This window comes from Gnatocerus cornutus, chromosome 1, assembly GCF_029298725.1.
Source record: "Gnatocerus cornutus isolate USDA-ARS CGAHR chromosome 1, icGnaCorn1.1, whole genome shotgun sequence".
Taxonomy (NCBI): domain Eukaryota; kingdom Metazoa; phylum Arthropoda; class Insecta; order Coleoptera; family Tenebrionidae; genus Gnatocerus; species Gnatocerus cornutus.
In genome coordinates, this window is record NC_142233.1 from 31,738,469 (window position 1) to 31,758,079 (window position 19,611).

At 34.0% G+C, this 19,611-nt stretch overlaps 1 pseudogene; it reads right to left on the reverse strand.

Annotated features, from left to right (window-relative positions):
* Positions 1-17,680: 17,680 nt before the first annotated feature.
* LOC148181700 (uncharacterized) lies at positions 17,681-18,206 on the reverse strand (annotated as a pseudogene).
* Positions 18,207-19,611: the final 1,405 nt, after the last annotated feature.

The following is a 19,611-nucleotide window of genomic DNA, read 5'->3' on the forward strand; positions in this document are numbered from 1 at the left end:
TGATGAAGGAAAAAGACTTTCCAATCGAATGCTCTGCGGAAACACTTAGGCTTTATTTAAGAAGTATTGGCTTTTTTTATAAAGTCATTAATCAAAGAGCCTCCATAATGGAGAGTCCTCGGCTAAAAAAACTACGTTTTGAATACATTCTGGACATTAGAAGATTTAGATCCGAAGGAAGACCTACATATAATTTACTTGGATGAAACGTGGTTCGATACACACGATGTCGTCAAAAAAGGCATAACCGATAGTAGCAATAATTGTGTATTAAACATCCCCCCTAGTCGTGGAAAACGGATTATAATACTCAACGCGGGAAATGAAAATGGCTGGGTACCTGGAGCTCTACTTCTATCAGCAAAAAACATCAAAAATTGCTCTGCCGATTACCACCAGGACATGGATGGACTCCTGTTTGAAACGTGGTTTGAAAACCAATTGTTACCCAACATCCCGTCCAATTCGATCATCGTCATGGACAATGCAAAATATCATTCGAGGCAACTATGTAAGAAGCCCTGTCAAAACACAAGAAAAGATGATATTCTATATTATTTGCGTAAAAATAATATTGATGTTCCTACTGGAAAGGTGTTACGAAAGGATTTGCTAGATATAGTTAAGCGAAATGATCTTCCAGTCAAATACGTGGTGGATGAATGTGCCAAAAGAAGTGGCCACACTGTCCTGAGGCTGCCGCACTATTATTGTGTGCTTAATCCCATCGAAATGATGTGGAGCACTTTGAAACGCAACATTCGAAAATATAATACTCAGCCAAATCTTAGTGCAGGAGTGGTTGATCTCATAAGGCAACAAGTGGCAAAAACCAAGGTTGATTCTTGGAAAAACTGCGTGCGGCATGTGGTAGATGTGGAGAACCAATATTTGTCACCTAATGTACAGGAGATTATTATAAATTTGGATCAAGAAAGTGATGATGATAACCAGTTCGATTTGGACAGCGAGGGAGATGACGACGAATCCTGAATATAATGTACCGGAACCAATGTACCTAATAGTATATAAATAAACATGTTTGGAATGCTTTATAATTTTATTATTACCAAAATATTTTAAAGCCGGTCCTGGTAAGTTCACGCAAACCATGATTTATTGTAGGGGCACGCGCTTGCCGATAAGGGTACAAAAGGGACGGTAATTCGCGGTCAACAACTTTTATTGAGGCTATATAGCCTTATACCTCTTGGACCACTTTACCATCATTCAACAGATAAAAGTGAAACGGCAAAAATTTGTCACAATAAATTCTGCTACAGATTAATGACGACAATATTTAATATTTCTAAATGCATTATCAGATCATTAAGAACCAATAATAAATATAAGTAGGTAGTCTAAAGTAGCTACATATCACATATCCAAAGATCAGACTGTATGAATGATCCAAGATTACAAAAAGTTACTTATTTTTTCAAAGTAGGTGAATTTTAAAATTTTGCGTTAATATTACGCTTCACTACACAATACGGACCTGGGCAAGACCAGCAGCATATTATTTATGACAGGGTAATATTTGCGGTATTGCTCCATTGTTGGCATACTTAACTGCGGCACAATGGGACCCTACCATAAAAACCAATTTCTATCTGCAAAACTTTATATGGAGGTATATGTAGGTATAGTGTGTATTATAATACCGTTTATAATATTAATAAAATAAAAAAAAAAACGCTCGTAAAGAGAAAAAAAAAACTTAAAAAAAAATTTAAAAAACGGTGAATGCGCCGTGTTAGTATTAATAATAAACAAATTAGTCTTTATAAATAAGATAAAGCTAAATCGCGAGAAAACGGGAGAAATCTCCAAAATTCGTAGAGAAATCCGTTTATGTCGATGTTAAATAATTATTTTTCGTCCATTTTGGCCGTTTTCTCGGTTTGATTTTTAAAATCTAAAATAACCACTAGTTTTTATCAAGATTCAACGGCGCAAATGCAAGAAAACAGCAGGTATCTTCACGAAATCTGCAAAATTCGTAGAGAAATACGCTTATTTCGATGCTAAATGACGATTTTTCGTACATTTTGGCCGTTTTTTGGATTGGATTTGCAAGAGTAGAAATCAAAATAAAAACCACCAGTTTTTATCAAGATTTAACGACTAAATCGCAAAAAAACTGCAGAAATCTTCACGAAACCTGCACGATTTTTCGTAAAAGTTAGTAAAAAAAGTGAATATTTCTAAAATCTCTACATTTTGTTCTAAAATTTTGCAATTTAGCACAGTTATTGTGTTTTTAAACACAGATAAAAATTTTAATAAAAATAGTTGACGTTGTTTGAATCGTCTCTAAACGAAATTTTCTAAAATCTCTAATTTTTGTTCTAAAAGTTTGAAATTTGGTTAACTAAATTCGCGTGTTAGAAGAAGTAATGCATTTAAGTTTTGTTTTTGTACTCCTAAAATTAGCAAAAATACGAAATTTAATATAAAATGTTGGAAATTATCACTTCGTTCCAAAACAAAAAATTCTAAAAAATCGGTTTTCGGTTCTAAAATTTTGAAATTTGACAGACTAAATACGCGTGCTAAAAGGAGTAACGTCTCCAAGTTTCGTTTTTGTACTTCTAAAATTAGCAAAAATACAAAATTTTACTTTGTCTTAAGGGGATATCAAACAAATTTCAGTATAGGGCAAATTCAATGTATTTTTCCAAACACGATTACTCGAAAACTATTTGAGTAAATTGCTTTCTGTTTTTTGCATATGAATCTGTTCAACGTGCACTATGTTGAATGCTATATATAATTTTTGTAAAATGATTCTTTAATGACTTTTTGATTAATTAAATACATAAACTTGGCTGAAAGCAAAATAATTTTTAGCATTCCACATGCGTAGACTAATTTTACATAATGTCGACTAAACAGATTTTTTTTAAAGTTAATAGTTTTTGTGTAATCGTGTTTCGAAAATGTCTTTTAGAATTTCTTTTATCCTTGTTTAGCACAGATGTCTCACTTCTCGCAACCAGACAAAGTCCCGTCGATTCTCTGCATTCATAAATTAGTTTTGTGGTCGAAGGGATAATTTACAACCCACAATCTTCCATAAACTCATAAAATTAAAAGTTGACGGGAATCATGGTCCTATTTGTCTGTTTTAGAATCACTTGAGGGGATCCCGAACAAATTCTAGTATAAAGGAAATTCAATGTATTTTTCCAAACAGGATTACAGAAAAACTACTTGATGAAATTGCGTTATGCTTTTTGCATACGAAGCTGTTGAACGCGCACTATGTTCAATGATGTACAATATGTTGATAACATGATTCTTTATAGACTTTTCGATTAATTAATCACGAAAATTTGACATACGTGATTATAAGTTCTCGAATGCACTTTTTTTGTCAATTAGATAAACTTGTTTTTGTTTTGTTTTTCAGTTTTTCGAAGTTCTTCCTGAATCGAAGTTCTTTGTGTGTTTCGTATTTGTTATTATTATTAGTGAAATGGGTTGTTTAAGCAGGCGTTTGCGTAAGAAAAAACCTAGTGCAGCGATGAAAAAATTCTTGCAACAAAGGTAAGTTTTGAATACAATTATAATAGTCTTTGGATAACATTTCTGATGTGATTATCACTAAGTACTACATATAAAATAAACAATAATGTAAAAACTACAAATTTATTAATACAATGTACATAATAATTATGTTCCATTCAGAAAGACATGCCTTTTTATTTTATTTCACGGTTTTGATAAATATGTATAATAAGAATTTCAAAACAACTATAACAGCAAGCATATTATTGGCAAGATTTTTTAAAAGTTGAGGTGTCTTGATTGGAAATTTCAAAAGTCATAAGAATGTAAAATTTTGCTATTAGTTTGTGGCCGTAACATTTTTACCTATAACGCCTTGCGAATAAATTTTTAGTTTTAGTAACAGATCAAGTTTAGTTAAATGTTTAAAAATTTGGTGATAGCTTATTCAAAAACATTACAATTGGTCAACTAAAATTAATTGTCTTGTAATTAGTAATAAAATTGAATATTGTCTAAAATTCCGGTCTTTATTATTTTAAACAATTTTAGGAATCAAACAAATAATGGATCATCTCCACTACACGAAACAGTTGCTTCAGATGACATTTTATTGAATTCTAACGACTTTGCTGGTCAAAGAGTGTAAGTTATTTTAATTTTTTTATATTAAAAAATCAATAAATACGATTATTACAGTTGTAACGCCGATGCGCAAACTGAAGGCAGGAGACTAGTCTCAATTGGACAATTTATACGAACAATACTGGACTTTCCACATTGCGAATTGTTTTCCTGTACAGGGAAAAATGTAAACATTTCTAAAGAAGTCATTCGAGGTTTGCAATCCGTCATAACATTAAAATGTTCGGTTTGTAAAGTGAGCTATGAAGTTCAAACAGATGCACCATCTACAAGAGAAACTCCAGTTAACGCGGCCGCTGTAGTTGGGATTACTTCAATCGGTGCTGGATACACTCAGTTAAAGGAGTTATTGGCATCATTAAACATTCCATTTTTTTCATGGCAATTTTATAACAAAATTGAGAAAGAAATTAGCAAGGATTTTTCACAAATCGTCCACAATTCCATGCTGCAAGCTGGAAAAGAAGAATTTGACTTGGCCTTAAAAAACGGAGACACATGTAATGATGGAGTACCGTTTATTACAGTTATTAGTGATTGTGCTTGGTCTAGAAGATCCAACAAATCAATTTTTAATGCAAATTCAGGAGTGGCAACGATTATTGGACAACGTACAGAAAAGGTGTTACACATGGGCGTTCGAAATAAATATTGTTTTTTGTGTCAAATGAATGGAAATAAAAATGAAAGTAATGATCATGATCACACTTGTTATAAAAACCATACTGGTTCATCTAGTTCGATGGAAAGTGACGTTATTGTTCAGGGTTTTCAAGAAAGTGTAAAAACTCACGGTTTACGCTATAAATATTTAATTCATTCAAGAAAATTTGTGAAACAAAACCTTACGGGAGAGAATTTTTTGTTGAAAAAATTGAATGTAAAAACCACCTTCTTCGAAACTTTTCAAGCAAAATTTTAGAAATTGGAAGAAAACGATGCAGTTCAACGGGCCAAATAGTGCCACTACAAATAAGAGCAAAAATTAAGTGTAATGCTCTACGTTTGCGAATAGCAATTGATTCCGCGATTTGTTACTATCGAAAGAACAATATGACAGAATCGGAAAGTATTGTGCATCTAAAAAATGATATCGATAACAGCGTCCAACACGTTTTTGGTAACCATAAAAGTTGTGCATCATACTTTTGTAAGAGAAAAGACCCATCAGAAGAAAACTTGATAGAACAGATGCAAAATTGTGGTGTTTTAAATGATATCCAAACGGCATTACATCGCTTAAAATACAATGCAAGGAGTTTACTGAAAAAAATGACCAACAACCTTGCGGAATCTTACAATTCAATTGTGGCAAAATTCGTTGGGGGCAAACGCATAAATTATACTTCCCGATGAGGATATCGCATGCGTTGTTTTGCTTCTGCGATTTCTTTTAATAGTAAAGGAAATTACTTGAATGCTATTAATAATGGCAAATCAGAATTTTACACACAAAAATTTGTGAAACAAAAATTACAACTTCGTATGAAGAAAAAACAAACAAAAAAATATCGCTCTAATCAAAACCACGGAAAGCCAGATGCCGATTACGGGCCAAACGCCGATCAGCCAGATCTTTGTGAATCCAATCCTGAAGATTATAACAGGCGGAAAAAACTGTTTTTAGATCACCTCAGAAAGAGATCCCTAGAACGAGACTTTATAATGAAACATACAGAAGGCCAACGTAACAATTCATTATGGTTCGAAGAAAGAACAAAAAGGTTGACATCGTCAAATTTTGGACTTATTTGTAAATTGCGGCCAACAACAAGTAGAAGTAACACCGTAAATAGAATTCTAAAACCAAAATTTGCAGGTAACGTGGCTACAAGATATGGGAGTGAAAACGAATATAAAGCCATTGAACGATTGGAATTGGTGCTTCAGGAGGATCATCCTGGTCTGCGAATTAGACCGTGTGGACTAATAATTGACAAAATACACCCATTTCTGGGTGCATCACCGGATGGATTGATAGGCAGTAGCGCCATTGTGGAAGTGAAATGCCCATACGGTGCAAGACATTTAACTCCAGAGGAAGCAATTTTGAAGAAAAAAATAAATTTCTGCTCTATAATAGATGGCAAAATGACTTTAAATCGTAAACATAATTATTATTACCAAGTCCAGGGTCAGCTGTACATTACTGAACGTGAAGTTTGTTTTTTTACAATATTTACTCCCCGCGGCATTTTATTCGAAAGAATTTCCAAAGATACAAAATTTTGCTTTGAAATGCTTCCAAAGTTGGCATTGTTTTACGCTGAACATTTGCTACCAGCAATTATAAATCAAGAATTTTTGTTGGAAACAAATTCTCTTTTATAAACGAATTTAAAAATTATTTTTATTATTTTTTGTTATGATTGTAACAAGGCACTTTTTGGGATTTTTTTTATTTATTTATTAACTATTTATTATTTATTTTATTATTTATTAACTATGTAACATATAATTTTGTATTAAACATTTAATTTCTAAAAAAATACTTATTTATTTATTATTCTGCAATTTTACATGAAACAGGAGTGGATATGAGAACATTCGAAATATCAACACTGGTGTCAAAGCTTGTATCTCCGACCAGAATTGCGGTTTAAAAGAAATATTTATTTATGCTTTTATTACGGTCGGGTATGAATTCACTACCGGTCCTCACTAAAGGAGTTCCGCCAATAAATGTTGGGTGTTGAAGCAAGATGGTTATACAATACTTTTGACTGTCAAAATTTGGATTAAAATTTTCTACACGTCATTATTTGCAGCAGAATTTACCGTTACGATTTGTTAGACATCCCCTTAAATGAAAAAATCTTTTTAAATTAGTCTACATCTAAATTTTTAATAATGTCTAAAAAGATCTAAAAAATAACAAGCCTAAATGTGTAGAGATTAGAGAAACAGGGTAAAATCAAAATTTAGAGCAATGAGCAAAAAAACAAGCAAAAACAGAAAACTTTATTTAAGTTAAACAGAGTAATTTAGAGCAATGAGCAAAGAAACAAGCAAGAAACAGAAAAATGTATTTAAATTAAATAGTCAACAAACAAAAAAATCCTTCAAGTTGAAACCAGACTCTGGCTCCCATTAAACTGCAAAGCAATGATAAAATACGTCATCACGTGCCCAACAACACTGAAGATGATCGTCTTATCAATATCAAAATGTCCAGCGGCGCTGAATTTCGCCACGAAGTTCTTCGCGTGGTTTATCAACTTGTTAAAAGTCTCCACTTCTTTCGACTCGTTTGAGAACTGTTCCTGGATCATATAACACAGATCTATAAATTTTCGAGATTCTTGAGTTGTGGATTCAACCGGAACGACAATAATCAAGAAGTTGTACTGAAAACCAATACTACAAAAGAAGGTAAAGTGGAGTTTTTACTTACCACCATGTAAATTAGCAGAGAAACGGTTGGAAGAAAATGAAACATTGAAACACTGTGCGTGGAGAGTGATAAGACGTGGGAGTAGTTGAGGACATTGACTAGTTCTAGTCCAACGTGGAATATAATGAGGATGATCTGATAGCCAAAGAGGGTGTTAAAAGTGTCGGTGGTCTCTCCAAGAAGTCTGTAGTCTTGTACCAACTCCATCATTCGCTCCAAAAAGTTTGGCTTCTTAGAAATTGCCACCAATTTTCGATTGAGAAGGTCATAGCGAGTTTTAAACACACCAACTATCGTATTAAAGACGTAGATAACCAGAAACTCGTAGTAGAATTCCACGACTGGTACCAACAGTACCATCGTACCATTCGAGACGTTAAAAATGCTAGCTAAACCAAAAACGTACATAGATATGACGAAAACAAACGCAAAGTGTCTCCAAATACACGTCCAGTACAAACTTATGGTACCATTTGCCATGTCTTCGTTCAATAATTTCGCGTCAAGATGGCGAAAATTCTGGAAAAGTACCCTCCATTGTTTGCGATGGGCGAAAGCGGATTTCGCGATGGTTAAAATGGTAAAACCAATGAGAATTGTGTCGATCATGACAAAAACCACGATTTGGGATAAGTACCATGAGTGACTGATGCGGCTTAGGGTACCATCGATGACCACGTAGACCAACAGAAGGAGTTTGAGGAGAATTAAGAAGCAAGCGTAGAGTTTTGATATTGTGGTTTTATCGCGAAAATCGTACCATGAAGCTATTAGAAACACATTTAGGTAAATGGTGAAGGAGCGCAGGAAGGAGATGTCTTTGATCGACCCCATGGTACTGGGTCAGACTTATCGGTGGGATACATTTATAGAGTTTTGTCGAATTTAATGTTTCTTGCGCTGATATGGCATGTTTCGGGAACAATATTTATTTATTATCAGATTTTCTCGACAGACTACAAGATATTTAATGATTAGTGGGTTAATAAAAAATATTGAAATGATTTGGTTTAAGTTTTGCTTACAAGTATTTTACTGTTTGTCGAAGCGGAAAATTGGTGCGCGATAAAAAAGATAATTTAGAAAAAAATTGTCTAAACCTCATTTTTCCTGTAGAGTTTTTTTTGTAGGCGTTAAATTTAAAATGCGGTTTTGTGATTGGTTGTTTAGCAAAGCGAGTTACACAATACTAATTTATTTAAGCTCCTTAATTTAAGATTAAAAAAACTGAAATTTAAAAGTTTTCGAAACAAATATGTTTCTAAATCTAATTCGATCGATATTTTGCTTATTTGCAGAGCTAATTAAAATTATTGGTGCTCATTTTACGCAGAATTTCACGCAAAATCCAGAACTGTGCGAATTCTTAATGTATGTCAATAAATAACCAAATTAATTGCAGATAGTAAAAGATCAAAAAGAGTCTAAAAGTCTAAATCTACTGCTAAGTCTAAGGCACAAAAAGAAAAAAGAAAAATGTTTAAAAAGACTACTACTGTCTAAATTTAAAAAGTCTAATAGTTAAAAGAGCGGCAAAATAAATCCCGAAAAAACAAAAAGTGTCTAAACATAGTCCCAAAAATTCGCAGTTTCAATTATTCTAAAAATTACAAAATTGAAACTTATTTTCCCTTAGTTAGCTCATGATAATGTTTTTCATTCAGCTGCATTGTGATAATAAAATACGTCGCCACGTGCCCCAAAAGCCCAAAAATTATCGACTTGTCAATCTTAAAGAAACCAGCAGCACTAAATTCCCGATAAAATCTCGACGAATAATTAATCAGTGACGTTATCACTTCCATTTCGTACGAGCCCATCTTGAACTGGTCTTGGAATTTGTGCCCCAAATCGAGGAATCTCTGTGCTTCTTCAGTCGATCCCATCGGAATTACAAGACTCAAAACCGTGTACTAAAAACGAATCAATTAATTTTAAAAATGAGTAAAAAATATTAACTTGCTATGACAAAAGAGATGGAAAAAATGTTGCCAATTAAAGCTGCGTCAAACACAGAACTAGAGGGATTTAGCACTGAAGTGACGAGAGTGTAGTTCATGCAGTTCACAACGTGAAAACCGGAGTAAAAAAATATTAGTAACAGCTGGTAACCAAATAATTTGTTGTAGATTTCGATGGTTTCCCCAAGAAGTCTGTATTTTTGAGTGAGGGTTCTAAGCTCGTATAAAAAATTCGTATGTGGTTTGAGGTTTGAGAGACTTTCATTCAAGCTGGCGTAACCATTTTCAATTCGATTCAAGAAATATTTCAGCGTCAGTACCAAAACAAACTCATGGTATAAATCGAGGAACGGACTGACATAAAACAATTGTAACAGCGATAATTCAGAGGCGACACTCCAAACGTAGAGTTCAAATACAGCAAAGACTAAATAAAACAGTTGCTTTCGTGCAAAATTCCGGTAAAAATGCTCGTCTCTCTGTTTTCTCTCGAAATAACGACAATTGTGGATTAAGATTTTCCAGTTGTCCATATTCATAAACGAAGAGTTTAGTATTGTTAGAAAGTTTAGGAGCGACAACAAACCGAAGCCGAGATTATAAATGATTTTCTGTGATGATATGAAACTGGCGAAAAGCTCATTTAAGGCAGGATCTGTGAGTAATATTATCACCAAACTTATTTTGATGAAAAACAGAAGACAAGCGTAAAGTTTACTGAAAAATGATGTATAGAAAGTTTTGTTTTTTAAGTCGTACCATGGGGTGATTAAGAGAATTGACGTAAAGAAGAAGAAAAATGACTTGTCGGTCATTTCGATGGACTATTTATGACTTCACGGTCAAAGTGATGGATCAATATTAATACACCATATTGGGTGATTCGAATGAAATTGGTGGTTGTTTACAATTGCGTTTTAGTAACACATAATAAAATAATGAAGTTCATTTGTCACTTTTTAACAACAAAATATGTGTAGATAACATTATTATTCTGAAGTATTCATAAACAAAACCTGAAAAAAATTGTCAAAAAAGAACCCAAAAAAATACCGTCCGAAATCTATAAAAAATTTGTTTTTCTCCAAACGTCACAAAAAGTCCCTGTTTTTAATCGTTTTTAGGCAATAAAGTAAGCAACAATATAAGTAATAAAAAACCCCGTGGTCAAGGCAGTACTTTTTGTGACTGTTACTATTTGAGTCTCCCATTTTGTATGACACTTGCACGATCTTAACTTTGAAACTCTTTGAAACCAATATTTTTCGCAGTAAATGTCATCAATGACAACTACATGCATAGACATTCATATTTATTGGTCAAGTTGGACTTACAAGTTGGACTTGTCGGTCGTGGAACTGAATCTTTCGTTTCGAGAAATAGCAGTTTTTTAAAAGCAGGTGCACTAATTAATTAAGTTGCCTTAATACACGTTCAATTTTTTATCAAAATAGACAAATGTCAAATTCTGGGAGACAATGATACCAATTTTGTAAAATTTCCGAAACTAATCAACTAAACTAATCAAGATTCCAACTTTAAATAAAAAAACAAATGTCAAAGTGAACTTTTGACGCACTACACAGTCGATTTGAGTTGCAAATGTCCACATTGGCAGTTATTTCTTTATTTAAGGTTGGAATCTTGATAAGATAACTTTGGAAATTTTAAGATTGGCATCATTAATCTCCCAGAATTTGACATTTTCTAATTTTGACATGAAATTTGATGTTTGTCAACTTTACGTAATTAACTCTTAAATATGTTCCAAGTTATGTAAAATTGCCCTCAAATACGACTGCAGTTTAAAAACCATAACAAACAAATTGAATTTTGACACATTACACAGACAAAACTTTCACGATCGTGTTTTGTACCCCAAAAGCCAATTCACACAACAATATCATCGCAACATTTGCAACAAGAATAAATTACACAATAAAAATTTCAAAATTTGTAACCTTGCGTGAGCATTTGCAACTCAGTGTAACCAACTGTAACACCGCCATTGCAACAGGTGCGAATTACACTAGACATAAAAATTTTAAAACTTGTGAGATTTGTAACCTAAACCAACTGTACAACCAGCGAATGAGAAGAAAAATTCTCACAAAGCTGAAAAAAACGAGTGAACTTCGCTATGTTAAACCGAACACGAAATTTGTTCAAATACGTGTACCAAGCCAAGCTATCAATTGATTTCATCTTCAAAGTTTGCTCAAAAGTCGCGTCCGGTGTTAAACTACACAATAATTCATTATTTGCGTGATTCTTTGGATTAATACACAAATTGACCTTATTTGAACAAAGCGTTTTAGGTCCAGTTTTAGAATTAGCCACAACATGGTCAAATTCGCTCGCCACTTTTTCATATTTTTAGGCGTTTTTCTAGTAGTTCCATGGTTCAATCTTCCCAGTACCAAAGTTTGTAAACCACTAATACGAAGAATACACGGCTGCTTTTTGATCTTCCTCAAAATTGTAACATTTGTGTTCCTGATCGTGTATAACATTTTTCCGGAATTAGTTTCATACTTACCTTTGGCCGATGCAATAATTTCAATTTTAAGTACTATTTCGTTGTGGTTGTTAACCTTGTTGACGATGGTGAAAACGTCGTTTTTTTCCACCGACCCCTGGAAAGTGTTAATTAAGAATTATAAAATTGGAAAAAAGTCAGAAAGTGGATGGAAATTTGTCGGTCAGTATTTAATATTGTTTAGTTTTATGGGTCATAATATCTACGTAATGTCATACATTCGTGGTTGGACTCCTTTGGCGACTTTTTGTTCCGGTCCATTTATTGATATCTTCTACGAGTACTCTGTGATTGTAGTGTCTAAATATTTAGTTCAACGAATACGAGACGGTTACATCAGTTTAAACAACGACCTCAGTGAACTATCAAAAAATGGCAGCCTTCAATTTATCTCAGACTTTAGAGTGCTCACTCAGAACTACAGAATTCTCGGAGATACGATAGAAATCTACAACAAACTCTTCGGACATCAATTAATTCTCGTCATTTTTCACTGTGGCCTCCATATTGTTGCAAACTTAAATTTCACAATAACTCACTTTACGACCAATCAAAACCAACCTTTCTTCTACTCTATTGTTACTGCAAACATTACTTTTTTGATGTGCATCTTAGTAAGTCCTTATCGCGTTGTTTTCTCATTTATCGTTCTTTTTCAGTACAGTTTTCTTAGTCTGGTACTACCAATGGCAGCAACAACTGAAGAAGCGCAAAAATTCCTAGACCAGTGCTACAAACTTCAGGACCAACTCAAAGTGGAGTCTCATGAAGCTGAAATGGTGGCAAGACTGACGAATTATTCTTGTCGTTTTTTTAGAGAGTTTAGTGCCGCGGGGTTTTTTAAGATTGACAAGTCTATTATTTTTGGACTTGTAGGTCACGTGGCTACTTATCTTATCATAGTATTTCAGTTTAGTGGCGTTTTTATTCTTTAGCTCTCTTGGTCATTTACTAGTTATTAGTCCCTATTACCAACTTTATATGTACCTATTAGATCTGACAGTTTCTAAATCAGTTACAAATTTGTTGATCTCCACTGATTGCACGTTCACATCAAATAGGGAAGCTAGACAAGCAGAGCTACCAACTCACGTCAATTTTTAGAGCCTATTAAAAGAACTCAATCCCAATCAATTTTTATTATTATTGTCTCTTTATTTATCCTTGAACAATTAACTTAACGAAACAAATGGAACCAGGTAACGATCATTGTTAATAAAACTATACTGCGGGTCAAAGATCAAACATTCCAGGTATCAAGCCAAGTTATCAAGTAGATAATCTTCAAAGTTTGCTCACTAATTAATTGTTTGCATGATCCTTTGGATCAATATCAGTTGATAATAATCGAAATTGTGTTATATGAACAAACGTACGCTTTTTGTTCTCTCATAAAATTACATAGTTGCAACATGGCGATGTTTCCTCGTTACATTTTTAGTTTCTTGGGTATTTTTCTCGTTGTTCCATGGTACAATCTCACTAATTGTCAAGTTAGTAAACCAATGATAAGAAGATTGCACGGCTGCTTTTTAATCTTCCTCAGAGTTGCCATGATTGGAATTCCATTTGTCTACAACTTCTTCTCAGACTTTGTTCCATATTTTACTTTAGCAGATAAGATTATTTCTATTTTAACTAACATTTTATTAGTGTTGCTAACCATGTTGACAATTGTAAAATCGTCATTCTTCTCCACTGAACCTTGGAAACTGTTGGTCAAGAACTGTAAAGTGTTAGAGAGTTCAGTAAATGGATGGAAATTTCTTGGAGAGTATTTCATATTGCTTATTTTTTTCGGACATGATATCTACGTGTGGTCAAATGTCAATAATTGGTCTCCTTTGGTGACTTTTTGTTCTGGTCCGTTTATTGATATTTGCTACGAATACTCCATGATTGTGGTGTCTAAATATTTAGTGCAACGGATACGAGACGGTTACAGTTGTTTAAACAACGATCTCATTGAACTAACGAAAAGTAACAGTGTTAAATTCATATCAGACTTTAAAGTGCTCACGCAAAAACAAACTCTTCGGACATCAACTGATCCTGATAATTTTTCATAGTGGCCTCCACATCGTCGCCAGTTTGAATTTTACTATAGTTCACATTACGACCGCTCAAAACCAATCTTTCTATTACTCTATAGCTGTGGCCAACATTGCTTTCTTCGTATTTATGCTCGTAAGTTCTTTTCGAGTTGTTTTCACATTTATCATTTCCTTTTAGTATTGTTTTCTCGGCCTTGTATTACCAATAGGAGCGACAACTGAAGAAGCCCAAAAATTCTTGGACCAGTGCTATAAAATTCAAGATCAGCTGAAAGTTGAGTCTCATGAAGCAGAAATGGTGGCAAGACTGACAAATTATTCTTGTCGGTTTTTCAGGGAGTTTAGCGCCAATGGGTTTTTTAAAATTGACAAGTCTATTGTTTTTGGACTTGTGGGGCATGTGGCTAGTTATCATTATAGCGATGCAGTTTAGTAGTCCTGAGAGGACTCAATAGTTGTAATGGAGGAGTAATTAATTATTCACTACCTTCGAACGTACGAGTGGAAGTAAAATTAAATAAATAGAAACATAACGTGATTATTAACTTTACTTAATGGTCCTTTCTCTATTATTAAACAATTAATTAATCATCAATAGATATTGATTTCCGCGCCGACCGTCAAACACTTTTTCAAGACAAAATGACACTGACTCTCTCCATAAAAGACATCAATTTCATCCGCCCCTTTACCACCTACTTAACAATCTTCGTTGTGGTACCATGGTACGATTTTAGTACCAACAGAGTCAAAAAAACAACTTTTCTAAAATTCTACGCTTGTTTTTTACTCTTCGTTAGAATTTTCTTAGTTTGGGATACCATAACCCACGAAAAGTTCACCGCCAACGTATCCATGGATGTGCACCAGGCTCAACAATTCCTCCACGCTTGTGCTAATCTTGTATTATATGTCCTAGTTATGTTCACAATTCTAAAAGCGGCCTTTTGGGATGGTAACCACTGGAAGCGTCTTTTCACAAAATTACAGTATATCGACGTAAAATTACAGAATAAAGCAAAGAAAGAGGGAAAACTAACACGAAATGTTTACTTCCGAATTGTTATGGAGCACCTCTTTTTCGTCTTTTTAATGGTTTATCAAGTTATGCTTTGGTACAATTTTTTTGGAAGAGTTTTGATTAGAATGTACGCGTCCGTGGTTCATGACCTTTATTACAAATATCTGGTTGTGCTTCTGATGAAGTGCATTCTGGAAAGTGTGAAGAGCCGCTACAAAGACTTAAATAACAAACTCATCTGTGTCTATCGCAGCTCAAATTTGTGTAACGATGTTGGAAACTTGGCCCAAGACTACCGAATCTTAGGCGAAATAGTCCAAACTTTTAATAAAATCTTCGGTCTTCAAATAATCTTGATAATATTCAGTTCCGGAATAGAACTCATCATGGATCTAGCTACAACAGATCTTTACAAAAATTACGATCCGCAAATCTATCATCACATCGTTTTTTCAAATCTCTTAATGCTGGCGTTCACTTTGGTACGAACATTTCTCGAAAACCATTTTTACAATTTGAATTTTAGTACAATCTTCAGAGTATTTTCTTACCCATACATTTGAGTCTCCAAGAAAGCAAAAAGTTCGTAGATTTGTGTTTTCAGTTCAAGGAGCATCTCAACGAACAGAGCAAAGAATTGAAAGCTTTGAAAAAGTTGGTGAAGCATGCGAAAAATTTTCGGCCGGAATTCAGCGCGTCTGGCTATTTTCGGTTGGATAAGTCGATAATATTTGCGTTAATTGGACACGTGATCACGTACTTTATCATAACGATTCAGTTCTCCGAAAATAAAAGTCTCTAAAATATTAAAAAATTCCCGGCGCATCCACCATTTTTTATTGCCGTCTTATGGGATGAAGTTAAAATTAGTGAAGTAAATTTTCAGAGGCGACAGTAATACCAACACATTTAAAACTACAAAGATTGCTTAAGTTAAATAAACACGTTTATTCAATCAAAAAATACTATTTAAGACAAACTTGATTAATATATTGCTTATTGGTCCTTTCTCTATTATTAAACAATTTATTAATCATTATTAGATATTGATTTCCGGGCCGACCGCCAAACACTTTTCCAAAACAAAATGGCATTCACGCTCTCCATAAAAGACATTAATTTTATCCGCCCCTTCACCACTTATTTAACAATCTTCGTTGTGGTACCATGGTACGATTTTAGTACTAACACCGTTAAAAAAGCTACTTTTCTAAAATTCCACGCCTGTTTTTTACTTTTCGCTAGAATTTTCTTAGTTTGGGATACCATAACCCATAAAAAATTCACCGCCAACGTATCCATGGATGTACACCACGCTCAACAATTCCTCCACGCTTGTGCTAACCTTGACTTATATGTCCTAGTTATATTCACAATTCTAAAAGCGTCCTTTTGGGATGGTAACCACTGGAAGCGCTTATTCACAAATTTACAGTACATTGACGTAAAATTACAGAATAAAGCAAAGAGAGAGGAGAAACTAACACGAAATGTTTATTTCCGAATTGTAATAGAGCACATCTGCTTCATTTCTGTAATGGTTTATCAAGTTATGCTTTGGTACAATTTTTTTGGAAAAGATCTGATTAAAATGTACGTGTCTGTAGTTCATGACCTTTATTACAAATATTTGGTTGTACTTCTGATGAATTGCGTACTGGAAAGTGTAAAAAGTCGCTACAAAGACATGAACAACGAACTCGTCTGTGTTTATCGCAACTCCAAACTGTGTGACGAAGTCGGAAACTTGGCTCAAGACTACCGGATCTTGAGCGAAATAGTCCAAACTTTCAATAAAATCTTCTGTCTCCAAATAATCTTGACTATTTCCTTTGAAAAATTTAAGCCAATTAGAAAGCTGCAATGTTTTATTTTCAACCAATCACGATCAAGTTTTAGCGATAATACTGCACTAGTGCAATTATCGATAATTTGCATTAGTGCATATTATCAGATCCGACATTTATGAATAAAAAGACTAAATTTAAATTTTTATTTCTTTTAAGAGAATGAACAATTGTTAAAAACACAGGTTGAATATAAAACTTTCTTTGATGTTGGAACCGATGTGTTTTCATTGCTGGTTGCATCAATTCCTGTTATTTCGCTGTTATCATTTCGCATTTTTTTAACGATTTCCTCGTGATGTTCACTATTTACTTGAAGGTAACTCTTTATCGAAGCTTGATTTGAGTGTCCTGTAACCTTCATAATTAAATTTTCTGAAACACCAACCTTCGCAAGTTGGGTAATTGCTGCGGCACGGTTGGAGTGATTTGATACTTTTACTCTTTTCGTGTCAATTCCTATAGCTTCTGCTGCTTGCCTTGTCCACTTTGAAATCTCATTTCGTCCTACAGGGCAGTTTTTAAAAAAACCTTTTGAAGTTTCTTTTTTCCACGACGGATTTATGGTTAAGAAGAGACGTTCGACTGTAATGTGCGGTCCTCTCTTTTCTTTTAATAATTTGAAAAGCCTGAAAAATTAGAATGATAAGTCTTTTGTTATCGTGCACTATTTTAAATACCTGATTGGACATTTGCTCGGGTCGGGGGTGTTTTGCACTAACCATCTCGTTTCTGTCAATCTGTGACTCCCTCCTTGCGCTGTTTTAGAAAATACGGGGTTATACGCTATTCGACCTGTTGGATTTCCGCGGTCGTCAAATTCTTCTTCAAAGTAACTCAAAAGACAGTTGCATGCTTCTCCTCCTCTCCATGCTAGTTCGTACGAGGCAATGTGGAAAAATTTGCGTTGCAGCCCATTCGGAGTTGTCTCGTCCCAAATAGTACACATTTGATCAATTTCTTGTTCTGATAAGCTAGATGCACTCATTTTTCTTTTTTCGGGATTCTTTTGCAACTCTTTCCTCTTTGCATCTCTTGCAGTTCAAGCACACTCAAACGTGACGTCTTTAAATGGATCAAAAACAATGTTAAACTCATTATAATATTTTTGTTGCAACAGTTTCGCTATTGTATTCCAAATTGTCTTCACAACACCCTCTTTATATTCTTCTCCATTAGTGCGCCTCATATTGAAAGCGAAGTCTTTAAGAATTAGCGCCAGTTGCGACATAGAAGTTTCCTGTTCGATGGTATATTTTCTTTCATCACAAAATTGTTCAAACTGTCTCCATGCAGAATCTCTTGACTTTTTTGTGTTCTGTGGAGTTAACTTATCCACTGCAGCGTTTATTATTTGTTCTGTATTCTGCCCAAAACGCAAACTCATCTTGAAATTATTTTTTCACAAAATTGTTGTCACAACAAAGCCCTTGGATACCGGTCAATGAAAATGTGATTACAGTCAAGAATCGTTTGAAAATTTAAAAGAAACCAATTTTTAAACCAAAAAATTGTTTAGAGTATTGATGAAATTTTTCTCAGGAAATAGTCTGCCAAAATACCCCCTCGTGCATGCCAAATTGCCTCCTAATTTTCTCTCGTGCACTTCGTGCACTCGAGAAAATTAATTTGTCGACAATTTGACATGCACTCGGGATATTACTAATGAAAATTGCACTCGTGAAATTTCCAGAAAAAGTTTGTTGTGATTGCTTGATTTGAAAAAATTAAAGTCTCTGATAGGTCGAACCTATGGTGAGTTGAATTCTCAAAATAAAATTTTTAATTTGACATTTTATGGAATGAAATAAAAACTTGTAGTAAAGTAAATTTTAAGAGGCGACAGTGGTACCAACATTTTAAATTACAAGGACTGCTTAAGTTAACGCGTTTATTCAATCAAAAAATGTTAATTAAGACAAGCTTTTTTAACACAATATTACTTAATAGTCCTTTCTCTATTATTAAACAATTAATTATTCATCATCAATAGATATTGATTTCCACGCCGACCGCCAAACACTTTCCCAAAACAAAATGGCATTCACGCTCTCCATAAAAGACATCAATTTTATCCGCCCCTTCACCACTTATTTAACAATCTTCGTTGTGGTACCATGGTACGATTTTAGTACCAACACGGTCAAAAAAGCAACTTTACTAAAATTCCACGCCTGTTTTTTACTCTTCGCTAGAAGTTTTTTAGTTTGGGGTACCATAACCCATGAAAAGTTCACCGCCCACGTATCCATAGATGTCCACAACGCTCAACATTTTCTTCACGCTTGTTCTAACCTTGACTTATATGTCCTAGTTATGTTCACAATTCTAAAAGCGGCCTTTTGGGATGGTAACCACTGGAAGCGTCTATTTACAAAATTACAGTACATCGACGAAAAATTACAGAATAAAGCAAAGAAAGAGAAGAAACTAACAAGAAATGTTTACTTCCGGATTGTTTTAGAGCACATCTGCTTCGTTTCTGTAATGGTTTATCAAGTCATGCTTTGGTACAATTTTTTTGGAACAGACCTAATTATAATGTACGCGTCCGTATTCTATGACGTTTATTACAAATATTTGGTTGTGCTTCTAATGAATTGCGTTCTGGAAAGTGTGAAGAGTCGCTACAAAGAC